Here is a 14,772-nt window from a genome sequence, read left to right on the forward strand (position 1 = left end):
TCGTTGCCACTAGAGTGGAAGGGAATCAAAATAGATGAAAATACCTGAACATTGGCTTGTAAACATCATCATCCCCAGCGCCAGAACGAACTGATTGGTTTGTTCACTTTGACCAACTGTTTTTCGGTAAACAGTCCTCATGAACTGATGTCCAGCAACAAGTGAAATACTTTTGTTAAAAATGAGTGTTTATGAGAGAATAAAATTGTAGTAATTATGTTTATGTACCTCTAGTACATATTACGATAGCTCATAATTTGTACTTTTCAACACTGTACTTAGTTTACACTTTAATATAAAGTCCTGTTTATAACGAAGAAAAAAGAGCACTGTATAAGGTAGACTCAATATGGCCTACATAGGAATATATCGTGAAGGACATGTGCAAATGTGATATTTGTTATTCTTACGTTCACGTAGAGTGTCTGGGAGTCACTAAGGAAGATGAAGGACCTTTTATTTGCCCGGACTGGTGCCAACTTATGATACGTCACTTCTTTGTTTATTGGTTTGTAAACGATGTTATTTCTTTGTATAATCTCATTATGTCGTTATGTAAATAAAATGTAATAGTGTATATAATATATAAATATAAAATTACATTGTGGTACTTTCTTTACAAGATCTGTTGCATTTTTTAATGTGAAAGAACAAAATTCACTGTGCGGCCATTGGATTATGACCACCCACCTAAGGTCCTGTTCAGCCCAGTTCGGTACACACCGGAAGCGCTTCACATCAGTTTATTTGGGAGCGCGGGGGTAGTGCAACGGAGGGGTGAGGTGGGGCAGAGAGCAACGATGTCAAATCTCTCAGATTTTCTATCCGGCGGCCCTCTTACGCGCTTGCTGAGCTAAAGGTCTGATTCTCTGTCGTCTGCTGGACCGTAGAGGTCTCAACACAGGGTGCGGTGTTGCAACCACTTGCAATGTTCTGTGGATTTTAACGCATTGATGTTCCGAGGGTGAAAAGCGCGCTCTGAAATCTATCGGCTTGTGTTTGTTATTGCTGTGTTCTTCTGTGTTTTCATTAGTTTCTTGATTTATTCGTGTTTCATTGTTGTTTCTATTTCGTTAATTATTATTTATTGTTGTGTTTGAGTGTGTAGTGCATGAAGTGAGCAAGGAGATCAATGGCATGTTTTTCTCCAGAATGCTACAAGAACAAGCATAAAAAAGGGCAAATGTCTGTCCTCGGCCGAACAGTGTTGATTGATTTAGTTTATTTCACTTCGCGTTTTGTGCCTCTTGGCTAATTTGCAAAGATGGGGATGAGTGATGAAATGATGAAAATTGATGAATGGACATTCACAAACAACCAAGACCTCCCGGGACCCTTGGCGTCGCAGCGCGATGTGCTAATCACAAGAATACCCCTATTCGGCAGTATCCCCCGTCATTCACACATTCGTACACTTTCACACATGTCAATGTCCACTGTGTTCACATTGTTTCTCATTATTCAGATGAACACAAACATCCAAGCCCGAGCGAGATTCGAACCCGGGACCCCTAGCGTTGCAGCGCGATGAGCTAATTAATTTGTTTTTAATAATAAAAAGGAATACTCCTAAGCGGTAGTATTCCCCATTTTTCACTTTTTTCTCAGTTTTTCATTTCTCTGTTTTTCTGAATTTTCTGTTTTTATCATTTGGTTTGATTGATTGATTGATTTAGTTTATTTTACTTCGCGTTTTGTGCCTCTTGGCTAATTTGCGAAGATGGGGATGAGTGATGAAATGATGAAATTGATGATGGACATTCACAAACAACCAAGCCCGACCGGGATTCGAACCCGGGACCCTTGGCGTCGCAGCGCGATGTGCTAACCACTCGGCCACAGGGTCGGGCTTTTATCATTTGGACAAACACAAATAACCATGCCTTACCCAGGACCCCTGGCGTCGTAGCGTGCTGTGCTAACCATTCCGCCACGGAGGTCGACACCACCAGGGTCCGGCTCGAACAGTGTTGAACGTGCATGCATCTTTCCGGGCAAAGAAATTATTGGCGGCATCGACACAATGAAGACTGCCACTCGAATGACATCTGAAGCAAGGGGGATAGCTATGTCAGAGGTCGACTATTATAAAAATTAAGAAATACTTTAATGAAAACAAAGAAGGAAACTTTCTGCACCAAGTAAGAAGAATGCTAAAGGGCGATTCGTCTTGAAAAATATGATAGTTTTACCCAGGCTGCTATTAGGAGGACAGTGCAAGTTATGTACAGGGGAAAATGAGCTACTGACTTTGGGAAAAGTTCATCAAAGACGAAGATGATTTTCCTAAAATGTCACTCTCAACTTTACGGCGTAAGCGTAACAACATAAGAATATGTTGTAACGTTTTAAAAATAACTTTAAAGGTTCCTGTACAATTTTTTAAAATATGGAAAATTTTAATTGCTACTTTTCATTAATTTGATGAAGGACCGCGCGGAAAAAGAAACACATTTTTTCCGTGTTCTCGATTTAAATGAACAAGTTTGTTTAAAGTTCACTTGATTCTCAGATAAGCTAATCGAGACTAGACTAGAATGGAATGCGAACCATTATCGATTTTACTCCACGGGGAAACAAACCCTCTACTCGATTACAAGACAACGTGGTTAATAACTACCTTTTTTTCTTTTAATTTTGTACCGTGTTTTCTTCGAATAGCAGCCGTGTTCCGAAAATGAACTGATTCTTTGGTAAATTCACATTAAGCAATGTTTTTTTTTAATTTTAAATAGCATTGCTAATATGTATCATTTAAATTATCTATGAAATTGTGCCTCTACCAAAAGCATATATTACTTTCTACACATAGAATGTCGTGATTATTCAGTAGTACAGATGTGACGGAATCAAAAGAAAGCGAAAACATTGTTAATTTGCGGAATAGAATATTCGAATACTACTGAGAATTGAAACTAAACAATGAATGTGAAGCTGTAAGCCATGCTGCGGGCTTTGTCAGTAACCGACTGTTTTGTTTGTTTCAATTGTCATTTTCCGACCCAAAGCTGGATACGGGACTGGTTCCAATGTCAATTCATGTTTGTTTAAATTGACAAGAAATGATTGCTACCTCTGCATTTCAGTCCATTTAATGCATGAAATGAGACGATTTACAACTGGAATCCTAAAAACTATGCCTAATTATTACATACGATTTTTCGTACACCTCGCATCCCTTCACCACTGAAACAAAACAAAAATATCTCTTGGCGTCGGCTGGAGCGACCGCGAGAACTAAGTGCGTAGCGAAAGCGTAAGCGCTTGCTGTTTTTCATTTGTTACACTTTAAACGTGGCAACATCTTCGCGCCAAGAAGGAAGTAGGAGTTATTTCCGGTATGTACCGAACTGCCGTGATGTTGGACCACCATTTGCTTTTATGACAGCAGATATTCTACATGGCATAGATTCCAGATGTCTGGAGTAGTCGACAGGTATGCTGGGTCCAATGCAGCCTTCAGTGCTGGGATTGACGTGATTGATGTCTCCTGGCGCCTAATATGTCGTTCCATATAATCCCAGTTATGCTCTATCGGTTTTAAACCGGACGAATTCGGAGGCCATACCACATGTTGGAATTCGAATGAGTGTTCCTCAAGCCAATCCTGAAGCACGTGTGCCCGATGATATGTTGCATTATCATCCTGGAAGGTTCCCGAACCATCAGGGGAAAAATTCAACATAGTGTAATATACTGTGTCTGCTAGGAGACTATGATAGGACTGACAAATGCAGGGATGCTCTACATGTTCCGTGGGTCCTGCCATGTGAACATTCCCCACCATAGAGCCACCGCCACCTTTGACATTGTGCAAGATGGAAATACACTTTCGTGTTGTTTACGCCAAACCATCACACGACCATCCACGGAATGCACTAAAAACCGAGACTCGTCGGACCAACACACCTTCTTCCAATCTTCCACACTGCAACTCGCGTGTGGTGCCTCTCTGACGGTTCAGTTGTGGGGTCGTCGCCTTGTAATCAAGGGGTCCCGGGTTCCATACCCGGTGGAGGAAATAGTGATTCAGATCTCACTTTAAACTGTAGGTCTAGTCCCGATGAGCCTTACTGTGCATAATGTGAACTTAAAACACCAAATCAATCAATCAATCAAAAATCCAATTTACGTGTTTCTTGCACCACAGGTGCCCTCTCGAATCAGGAGTGGGTGGCAACGGGATCATCTGCTGGTGTACCCCTTACGTGACAGTGTCCGACGAATGGTTATGGTAAATACAGTCACTTGTTGATTTATGTTGTATTCGGATGTTAGTTGTAGCACTGTGGTGCGTCTGTTGGTTTGGATGAGTTGTTGTATCCTCCGCTCCTCTCTCGCATCAGTCATCCGCTGCCCTGTACAGTTCTGTTACTGGGACATCATTTGACCGTGTTCACGCCACTCTTGGAACACTTTTACTACCGCCGCTCTTGAAACCCACCATCGCAACAGTTTGTAAAATGCATGCACCGGCTCTTATTGACCCGACGATCTGACCTTTGGCAAATTCTATCAGGTCGTTCCGTTTCCCCATTTCGAACCACACTACGTACTGACTCGCAACACTCTATATCTGCACCACACATTGGCTAGCTGTGCCCTCTCAGCAAACACGTCGTCAACAAAAGACTTTCACTGCTAGTAGTGGTGGTCATAAATTAATGGCCATACAGTGTATATAACTAGGCCATATTGTGTATTGTAATGGTCGGATTGACCATTACTGGTTTTGGTATATTGTATTTATTAATTGTTGGCCAGCTACAAAGTGTAGGGTTAAGTAATATGTTTCCATGAGTGTACTTTTATGTTATTACTGGATGTAAGTGTATGTGCTTATTGAATTGTATTTTACTGGATATTAGACTCCCCTGTTTTTTTATCTCCCCGGTTGGAGGAGCTAGCTGTCTTTCAAAAGACCGTTGCAGTTGAATTTTCCAACGCTACGGGGTCCACGTACACGGACGTTTACCTCGACTATAAAATAGGCCAGTGGGCTTTAGAAAAAAAACAGTGTTTCCCCATTGATCGACGGCGAGGAACTTCTCCTCAAGTTTAGTCCACTTTTGGTGGCTAGACTTAATATAATAATGTTGCATTTGGTGTAAGCCAACCCCTGTTGCTATCCCAAGTCCACTTTTAGAAGAAGCTTTGAATATTTGGACATTTCCGTACTGAATAATTGATGCCCAAAGGAAAGAGTGAAGGCTTAAGTAAACTCATTTGTAATGACCGGAATATAATTTAAGCTCAGGGTAGGCCCGTAGAGATAGTATTGCTAACACTGTGGTAAAGGAAGTGCCGATGGTGTAAGCCATAGGTGGGCAATTATGTTGAATTAAGGAAATTGGTTGAATATGTAAATGCACACATGGAAACAGTATGTAAATATGTATATATATAACAACGTATAATAAACCAATATAATCCTACTAGAAATGTTATGATTTGCTGAATTAACTCCAGGAACTACTGTACTGTCCTTTTTAAACCAAATATTTATTCACTTGCTGTACTTGTGTTACGAACCAGTGACTAAAAATATAAATTGTTATGTGAAACCCCCCCTTTCGTAATTCCGGCGCAAATATAATATTCTCGCTTGGCACCCAGGGTAAGGTGGATGTAGAGATTGAAGGGATAATACAAGGGTAGTAATCCAGAGGGCCGGATATAAACCAGGAACGGGGTGGGGCGACCTTTCACAGTATATATGTTCCCATCCGTAACTTTTTGACAAAATTTTCACTGCATCTGTGTTATTATTTGGAACTGGCTCCAATTTTCAGTAAATGTACAGAAATGTTCTCTTGCCATTAGTTTTAACATCTTGACTTGTACGCCGATAGATTGAATCGCAAACCTTAGGGAGAACATATTGGGTTCGGGCACCTCATATTGCAAATCATGTAGTAATTTAAGCTAAGTGATTGTTATTTTGATGTCATATTAAATAAACGTTACAATGAATGTGTTCTTCAACAGTAGCACTTAAAGTATTTAAAAAAGAAGGCAATTTCTTTCGTTATTAAATATAGAACATGGTCATGTTATTTCTGGAGGAAGGTGGAAAGTAGATGAACCAGGGTAGAGAGTTAGTGGGTAGCAGGGTAGGCAGTAGGGGGAGCTAAGAATCCATCTCGCTCCGCTAAAAATTATATCTTGAGCCGCTAGTACGGCAAATCTTTGCTTCAGTTCCAAAAAAAAAAAATAATTACATGATTTAAAAAAATATGAATCACACCTGCAAATTGTGCATCGTGATCTTACGCATATTCCATTGATGAGGCGGAAAATTATTATAATTACGCACTTGCTGCCTTTACATTTTTTTCAGTAAACTCTACCAACTCGTTGAAGGTAACGGTGTCATTGAAAGTAAGTGATTTACTTAAACGTCTGGATCATTGGCGTAACCTTCAAATTGGTGCAGTTCTCTTGCAGTAAGCGGAATGAAGTGGATCATTGCATTTGATGCCTCAGTGTCTTCGACACGTGGTCAGTGACGTCATGGTTAATGCTGGGTATATAAGAAAACCCATTTGTTGACTACGCAGCACAATCCTCGAAGTAACTTGAACCTACAGTTACAAAGCAATTAAACTTACTACTTCGAAGTAACCATGTTTGGCAAGGTAAGATTAGAAAAAAATTGTTACTTTCTTTTCTTGCATGTATATGCATGAAGTTATTAGTTATACTACATATCGTAGTATAACTTATATCCATATCCTGGAAAGTAGTACTGTAGTTATAATTATATCAACATAAATTAACCTATAATTGTTGATTAAAGTAAATAAATTAAAGCAAATATCAGTTCATTTACATGAATTGAAATGTAGATAATTCATTAACTTGCATATGCAGCATCATTATTTAATGCACATAAATTGATAAATATATGTGTTATCTAACCTTCTTTATTTAACATAGATGCTTCTTAGGTACCTCACATAAAATTTATCACAAAAAAGAATAATTATGCATTTATATAGACTTGAAGCTTATTATCTTTTTGTGAAAAACATTCTGCGTTTCTCAATAATGTAAGTCATGTAGCTATGGAATATTATCCAAAGTACACCGAGTGGTATGGGACGAAATCTATGATTCATGAATGTAGTGCATGAATATAATGATTAAAACTATGTGTGGTTGTACGTAACGATTTCTCCTATTATGAAAGAAACTAAAACTTTAATTCAGGTTGACTAATAATTTAAAGTAATAGGTATATCAATTAATACTAATTTTCTATGCAACCATATTTAACCCTATTTACCCATTTCAGGTGCAATTAATACATTTAACCTGTTTTCTCTTGCAAGGTGATTGTATTCCTGGCACTGCTTGTTTGCGTGGCAGTTGCTGTACCTTATCCAATGCCATATCCTCAGAAAGTCCCAGTTCCTCTGCAGCAGAAGGGAGAGGACATGAAGACGGCCAACTTCATGTGGGGTGAGTTATGATTATTCAGTGTTAATATAATGTAACAAATAGCAAACTTAATGTATCCAAATAATAGCAAGACTGCAAAAATGAAATATCCATTTAAATGATCTACAAATACAACAGCAGAAGTTACATTACTCTGAAGTAATTCATGAGTTTATAAAAATAATTTTACCTACAAAAAATATTATTTTCTGCTTTAATCCACTTGTATATGTACGTAATTTCATAAATCTATATTTCTGTTAACATGTAATAAATAATTTCATATTTCTTACAGGATTTCCATATTTCTGGGGCTGAAGATGCTCGCAAGGACCATGACATCAACTAGTATTGAAATTGGCTGTGATCTTGTTACAGACAGAATAGGAAAAGCAGCTATTTAGAAATTTTCTGTGTATTTTGGAAGTCATCATGTCTTTAGAAGGCATCAAGTCTCTCTGTAAAAAATATTTCCATGTATTTAAAAATCCAGAAAATAAATTTATAGATATTACAATTTGTCTAACTGTTATTTGAAAATATTTCAACCTATTTACAAAAATGCAAATATTGCACATCTGAATATGAATTACAACTAATTATAGAGAATATAACTGTGATGAATAAACCCCCTTACGTGAATTGCGCATTGAAGTAATTATTTCCAAAATTTTGCACGTTGTAAGATTCTGTCCATTCAAGTGCGTACATACAATGATATTTTAACTTTTCTTTTGATTACACACATATTAGACTCGACTTGGAGCAGAAAACCGATATAAGCCTTGGCCTCGTCTCAGTATACAGAGGTCTCTCTCGTTCTTTATCTCTTCATGAGATGCAAATGTGCATCTTGTTCTGGTCTCCATATCTAAAACACTAATTTCGATTTCGTGTCTACCTGGAAGGACAAAACTCGATTTCGTCTCGCTCTCGTGAATAATCTTGAAATAATCGAGTTGAAACAAGAAAGGAATATTCTTATTCAAACAAACTGCCAATTCAACAATATTATAATATATCTGTAAATAACGCTTGGTATGAATTAATAAGTTGAATGATACAGAAACTTTGAGTTAGCCGTTGAACAGACGAGAATCTGCAATGTACAGTTTTTACAAAGTGAAAATAGAATCTTGGTTTGGTTTGGTTTGGTTTGAGTTGGCGTTTTAAGTCCAATTTATGCACAGTAAGGCTAATCGGGAATGGACCTACAGTTTAAAGTTCGATCCGAACCACTTGTGCCTCCACCAGGTATTGAACCCGGGACCCCTTGATTACAAGGCGGCGACGCTACCACTGCGCCATCGGGCAGGTCCCGGAATCTTGGTACCATCACCATAATTACACTGGGGAACAAATTAAAACTTTTTGTTTGGCCGCCGGATGAAAATAGGTGATCTTTAATAAATCGGGTGCGCTGATTTAAAAAATCATAACAAAAATGCTGTATCACGTACCATTTCTGGCAGAAACCATTTTGAAAAATTTTCACCGCTCATTAAAAGAAGGGTAAAATATTGCATATTGCTCCAAACCTTAATGTGATAGTGTGAATTTTAGTAATACATAGGGTTCATAGAATACCAAATATGATTGTAAATGTTGTAGTTATGACATGCACTAAAATTTGCAGTTGCAGTAAAATAGTAAACATTAAAGTAAACAGTAAAAGTAACGCACTTTCAAAATGTATTTCTGTATGATTTCCGCTTGTAGCAGGCGTGTTGAACATCTGATACTGTGTTCCAGTAGTAATCCGCTAGTAAACTCTGAGACCATCTGCCTTTATAACGTTTTTCCATTTCTGTGATTTGTTGGTGAAAGAGCTCGCCCTGCTCGTCACTCACTGTACTTGGATTAGAGAGGAAAAAGTCTAAATGGAAACACAAAAAGTGTATCTTGAGAGACATATTGTATCCCATTTCTTTGTATGTTGCCAACATACGTTCTACAAGTTTAGAGTAATTGTGAGCCCTATGGTTGCCAAGAAAATTGCGACACACACCCTTTAACGCACCCCATGCTGCTTTCTCACATTCACTTAACAGTTCTTGAAATTTGAGGGCCTTCAAATATCCCTTCTTTTATTTTAACATCGCTTACACCAGGAAATTTGCTTCGTAAGTACTCAAACCCTTTTCCTTCTTTGTTCATGGTCTTCACAAAGTTCTTCATTAACCCCAACTTGATGTGCAGTGGGGGAGTAATGCATTGTTGGCGTCTACAAGAGGTTTGTGAGAGACACTTTTTTTATCCAGGTGTGTAACCGTCTCTTGGAGGCCAGTGTTTAGTTTTGTAATGCATGTCCTTTGCTCTGCTGTTCCATAGACAGAGGAAACAACAGAATTTCGTGAAGCCTGTTTACATCCCCAAATGAATTCCAATTTCATTTCAGATCAGCACAGATTTTCCACTGGTGTTTGTCGTAGCTAACACTTGTGAGAATCAAAGTAATGTTTTCATACGTTTCCTTCATTTCACTCGCATGAGCAACTGGCACTGAAGGTTTCTCATTTCTATTATGCAGAAGGACCGCCTTCAAGCTAGTTTTTGACGCATCGATGAACAACCTCCATTCGTCTGATTTATAGTTTTCTCCTAACTCCTGCATTAATCCAGTGACATTGTTGCAGTATACAAGGGACCCTTTCATAGAAAAAAAGGAAGAAAATTTTAGTTGACGTTTTCTGAATGTAATACTTGTCCCTGGTTCCAGCAAGTTCCACCCTTGCAGTCTTGAACCTAGCAGTTCTTCTTCTTTCTTTGTAAGGTTCAAATCACGTACTAAATCATTTAATTCTGGCTGGTTGATAAGATTCGGTGTCTTCCGTGACTCTTGAAAGTCAGGATCATGTCCGATGAACCTGAGGAAGTTTCTGTTTCCTCTTCCAAAGACCATTCCAATGGTGGCTTTGGAACAGGTAATGTCTCACCATGTTGCACTAGTCTTATCGCAGAAGGTAAATTTGGATACTGTAGGATATTTTTGGATTTTCTTGAGAATCCCGTTACATTAGTTAAACGAAAGTAACAAGTAACGTGATCTCGAGGTTCGCGCCATACCATGGGAACAGCGAAGGGCATGGATAGATGGGTACCATGTAACCACCCTCGTAAATATTGCGAGCATCTACTGCAACAGACATGAGGAGCCCACCCTTGATCTTGGTCTCCGATTTTGCATCCGGAATATAGCTCGTAAGCTATTGGTGTAATTGAGTTTCGTTGCGATGTTGTCGTGAACTCACCGCACACATAGCAAAACAGATTGGGTGAATTTACACAGTTACGAGGCATCACTGCACTATTTTCAAATACCACACAAAACAATCGCGATGAAGCACACAACTTAACACACAACCTACACTTCCAGCGAACAGAACGCAACTAATGAAGACACAGTACAATAAGTCACCTTGCCTCTTTAACAAAGACTTTTCTCTACTCTTATCTTATCGGGTAACAAAATAAACAACAATGTTTGCCCTTTTGTTGTCGTTACAATGCTTTCTTCATATTACTATATTATCAGGAAAAACAGCCACACGTGTTCTCTTGAAGAATCCTTGTATATCATATGGTGAAGAAAAGCTTTGTCACATTTACTTCAATTTCGCTTTTTTTTTCAAAAACTAGACTTGGTGGAGTAAAAAGAACATCATTTTCGTGTTCAGCAAGTCAAAAAACATAGAAATATGTTGTTTTCCGGTCGCGGCAAATTTCATTGTTCCTCAGTGTTATTAAAACGGGACCGCAATAAAAATATATTTTCAATGTTACTAAACGGTATATGACATTTAGATTTACGGTGGTCATAAGTTGAGGAAATTTAGTTTCAGTTTTTGCAATTTATATGTCCGTAAATTTGGAGGGAGAAATAAGAGTGACAAAAGAATATTTCCCTCTGAGTTTCCTTTAGCTCGGTTAGCAAACCGCAGTTTACATTATCATTGTCCTTTCGATGTGTCGCCCCTGTCAACACATGCCTTTTAAGCACTAAACTATTCAGTCTATGTTATAAAAATCTATGTTGTTAAGAATTAGTGTTGAATCTTTTCTCTAAAGATTGTTAGATTTCATTCCATAAAAATGTTATTGTTAATGTTACAATAGATAATGAATTGTTTAACTTAAATCAGGGAAAAAATGCTGAAACTATGGAAATATAAAACAACTATGTAGTAACCATGGTAAATTGTAAACAAAATTATGATATAAAAGAGCTAGACTTCTGTAAGCCTAGGGGACATTTTCCTGGTTGCCGAAAGGCTAATGGTTCAGGGGACTTTGGGTGATATCTTGCTTCAATCTTCGGATTGGCTGCTGCACTTGTACTCCATATGGCAGATATTCCACAAACCCAACTCTGAATAAGGCGTTCTCCTGCATCATCCAAAAGACCAGGGTTATAAACTTCGGTACAACTAATAGGTTTAGGCCTACAAGTTGTATCGGGTGAAATGTCTGTTTGAAAAGTGTTTGTATATCATCGGAAGTTTAAATAAATCTTCGAGTAAAAGATCTTAATGATCTTTTCATTTCAAACCTACATAAGTGATAATTAGAAATAAATCCTGCACCACAGACCTCGCAAGGGCTTGCTCCTACTAACCCTTAGAAGCCTTTGAGAAGTCCGATAAAAGGGTTGTAACCAGACTAACATAAAGTCCTAAAGGTGTTACTAAACGGTATATGCCATTTAGATTTACGCTGGTCATACGTTGAGGAAATTTAGTTTCAGTTTATGCAATTTATAGTTGTTGCTTTTTTTTGTTTCTCTTGTAAGATATGGATGTTTTAGTGTCTCTCTTATTTTACAATTTTTGACCAATGACTTAATACGAACGGCTATACGGTTCAAACCCCACTTCTCAGATTAACAGTCACACCAGGGAAATAAAATATTTCTATACTCTGTCCCGGAAATCTGTGGAGCAGGGCTGAGCATAACAATAGAGAAAGGTAGAAAGCGAGTGGGCAGAGCAAAGCAGTGCGCTGCTGCTAACAGCTGGTAGCTGCAGCCACATTTTTCTTTTCATGCACTCACTTTCCCTCTCGCGCGTTCATTGGTCGAGTTTCTCGAGTCACTACTTGCGCAGAAACTTATTTTCGTTCCCTTGCTCCAGAGATTCAGGGGATAGAGTATACGTCATCACTCAAATACCTCACTAGCCTAACAAAACGTGACGTATCATCTTTATCTAGGTATCTGAAAATAAATTTTAAAATCAACAGTCCATATCTAAAAAGCTACATATTTTCTAACGCCTGTCATTCCAGTCGTTGTTCAATAATTATGATTACCGATATCATGAAGTTTAGTCATCTCGTATTTTCTGTTTATTAATTTAAATAAATTATGTTCAGAAACAGAATCTTCTACGCGTCTACTTGCACGACAAATTTTCAATGCACACAGAGAGGGGCAGACATGTACAGGAGCAGATGGGAAGGTGAGTGGAGAAGGCGAGAGAAGGACAAAAGGTGGAGAAGAAAGCAGAGACATCCTGGAGACCGAGGATTGCTCTCTCCAATCCACCATAAGAGCGTTTTAGCTCAACTCCCTGCTCACTCAAAAAGCCCACCCACGTGAATGTATCTCAATCATTTATTGTATGGACGAAGCTTTCAGTCACTCACACATGCGCAAGGATAAATAGAAGGGAAAAGAGAAAGGAAGACAAGAAATGAAAGGGACAGGGTGATAGAATATGATGAAAGGAACATTGAAAGATAGAGAAAGATATACAGAGAGCGAAAGCGTCAAAAGGAGAGAGATTGGAGAACTGTTGAATGATAGATACAGATGAACGAAGAAGTAGAGAAGCACAGAATTATTTTCCCATCCTAGTTAGTTGAATTGGTTATACTGAAACATTCTTCAAAGAGCATAGTATTGTATAGGCATATATAACCATACTATTTTAATATAAATTGTTTTTTCACTCTCATTAAATCATTAAAGTAATAACATTTTTGACAATTCGAATAATTTATTTGCATGACATGGACATTTCATATACAGTAATTTTAGCAGCCTCAGTGTTGAAAAGTTTAATCCAACTAATCAAAAAGTGTAACAGGTTTATGTGCAAATCCATCATGTTCTATCTTCAGTGATTTTACAGCTTTGATCTTTTAATTTCCACGCTCCTTTTGCTGTAGTTTGTCCTAGCCCCAGAAGTAAGGGAAACCTGTAAAAAATAATGAGTATATTATATCTCTCTACGATAAATTCACATTATTTCCATAATTCGGCAACACGGTCTACTGTTACGGCGGGCGATCTACATGTTGGCAAGGGAAACGGGGAGCGGGCAAGCTACCAATTCCGCGCGATAAATAACGCAGCAGCCTGTAGAACGATGTTCACGTAATACTTCTTCCCGCCGCGTCGTAACTCTTGGCGCCACCGCTGTTTTCTGGTTGGTCTATGGCGTAATCCCCTCTCGCCACTTCCCTTGCCAGCACGAGGGCCGGCCGCCGTAACAGAGTAAGACCTATAACACATAAAATCATCTGCAAAGTAAAATTTGATAAAGATACAAAAAGGAGCACATATTGATCAAGAGGTTCAAGTTTGGATACCCGGTGAAGGCATGTTCAATCTGACTTTTAATTCTATATTTAATCTCGATTAGCTTATACTGTGCGCATAAAAACAAACATGTGACAAATTTTCAAAAAAATAGCTTTCAGGCGTTGCTAATGACAAAGATTGTTATGAGTAATGTACTGAATCTTTCAAAAACGTAGTAATTATTAATGATCCTCGATTCAATTTTTGAAAGCCATGGTTTGATTTCCCCAATCATGACAAGTTTCAGTGATTATAACTCCTTTTAAAAGTTTTTATATTAACTTACATGTGGGCAAACTTTACTACAATGTTTAACTTAATTGGTGTAAGTTATGTGTTAATTAAAAGTCGATATAAATGCTTAACATTCGTGATGGTTCGTGATAAAATACCACGGGATTTGAATAAGAACTCACCCCACATGAAGTTGGCTGTCTTCATGTCCTCTCCCTTCTGCTGCAGAGGAACTGGGACTCTCTGAGGATATGGCATTGGATAAGGTACAGCCACTGCCACGCAGACAAGCAGTGCGAGGAGTACAATGACCTGAAAAAAAACACAATAGAAAGTGATTTTTTTTTCTTTACTTTACTATGTCTTTTGTATGTTCAGGTTAATCGAGATGAGGATGAAAGATTCAAATTGACTTGAAATTGATAAAGGATCAAATGTAAAGTAACGTCCATTCTCTCGGATTCAAATATGAACCGCGAACACTAGGCACAATGGAAAATGAAGCTATTTTT

Source organism: Lepisma saccharinum, chromosome 18, assembly GCF_977018435.1.
Source record: "Lepisma saccharinum chromosome 18, izLepSacc3.1, whole genome shotgun sequence".
Taxonomy (NCBI): domain Eukaryota; kingdom Metazoa; phylum Arthropoda; class Insecta; order Zygentoma; family Lepismatidae; genus Lepisma; species Lepisma saccharinum.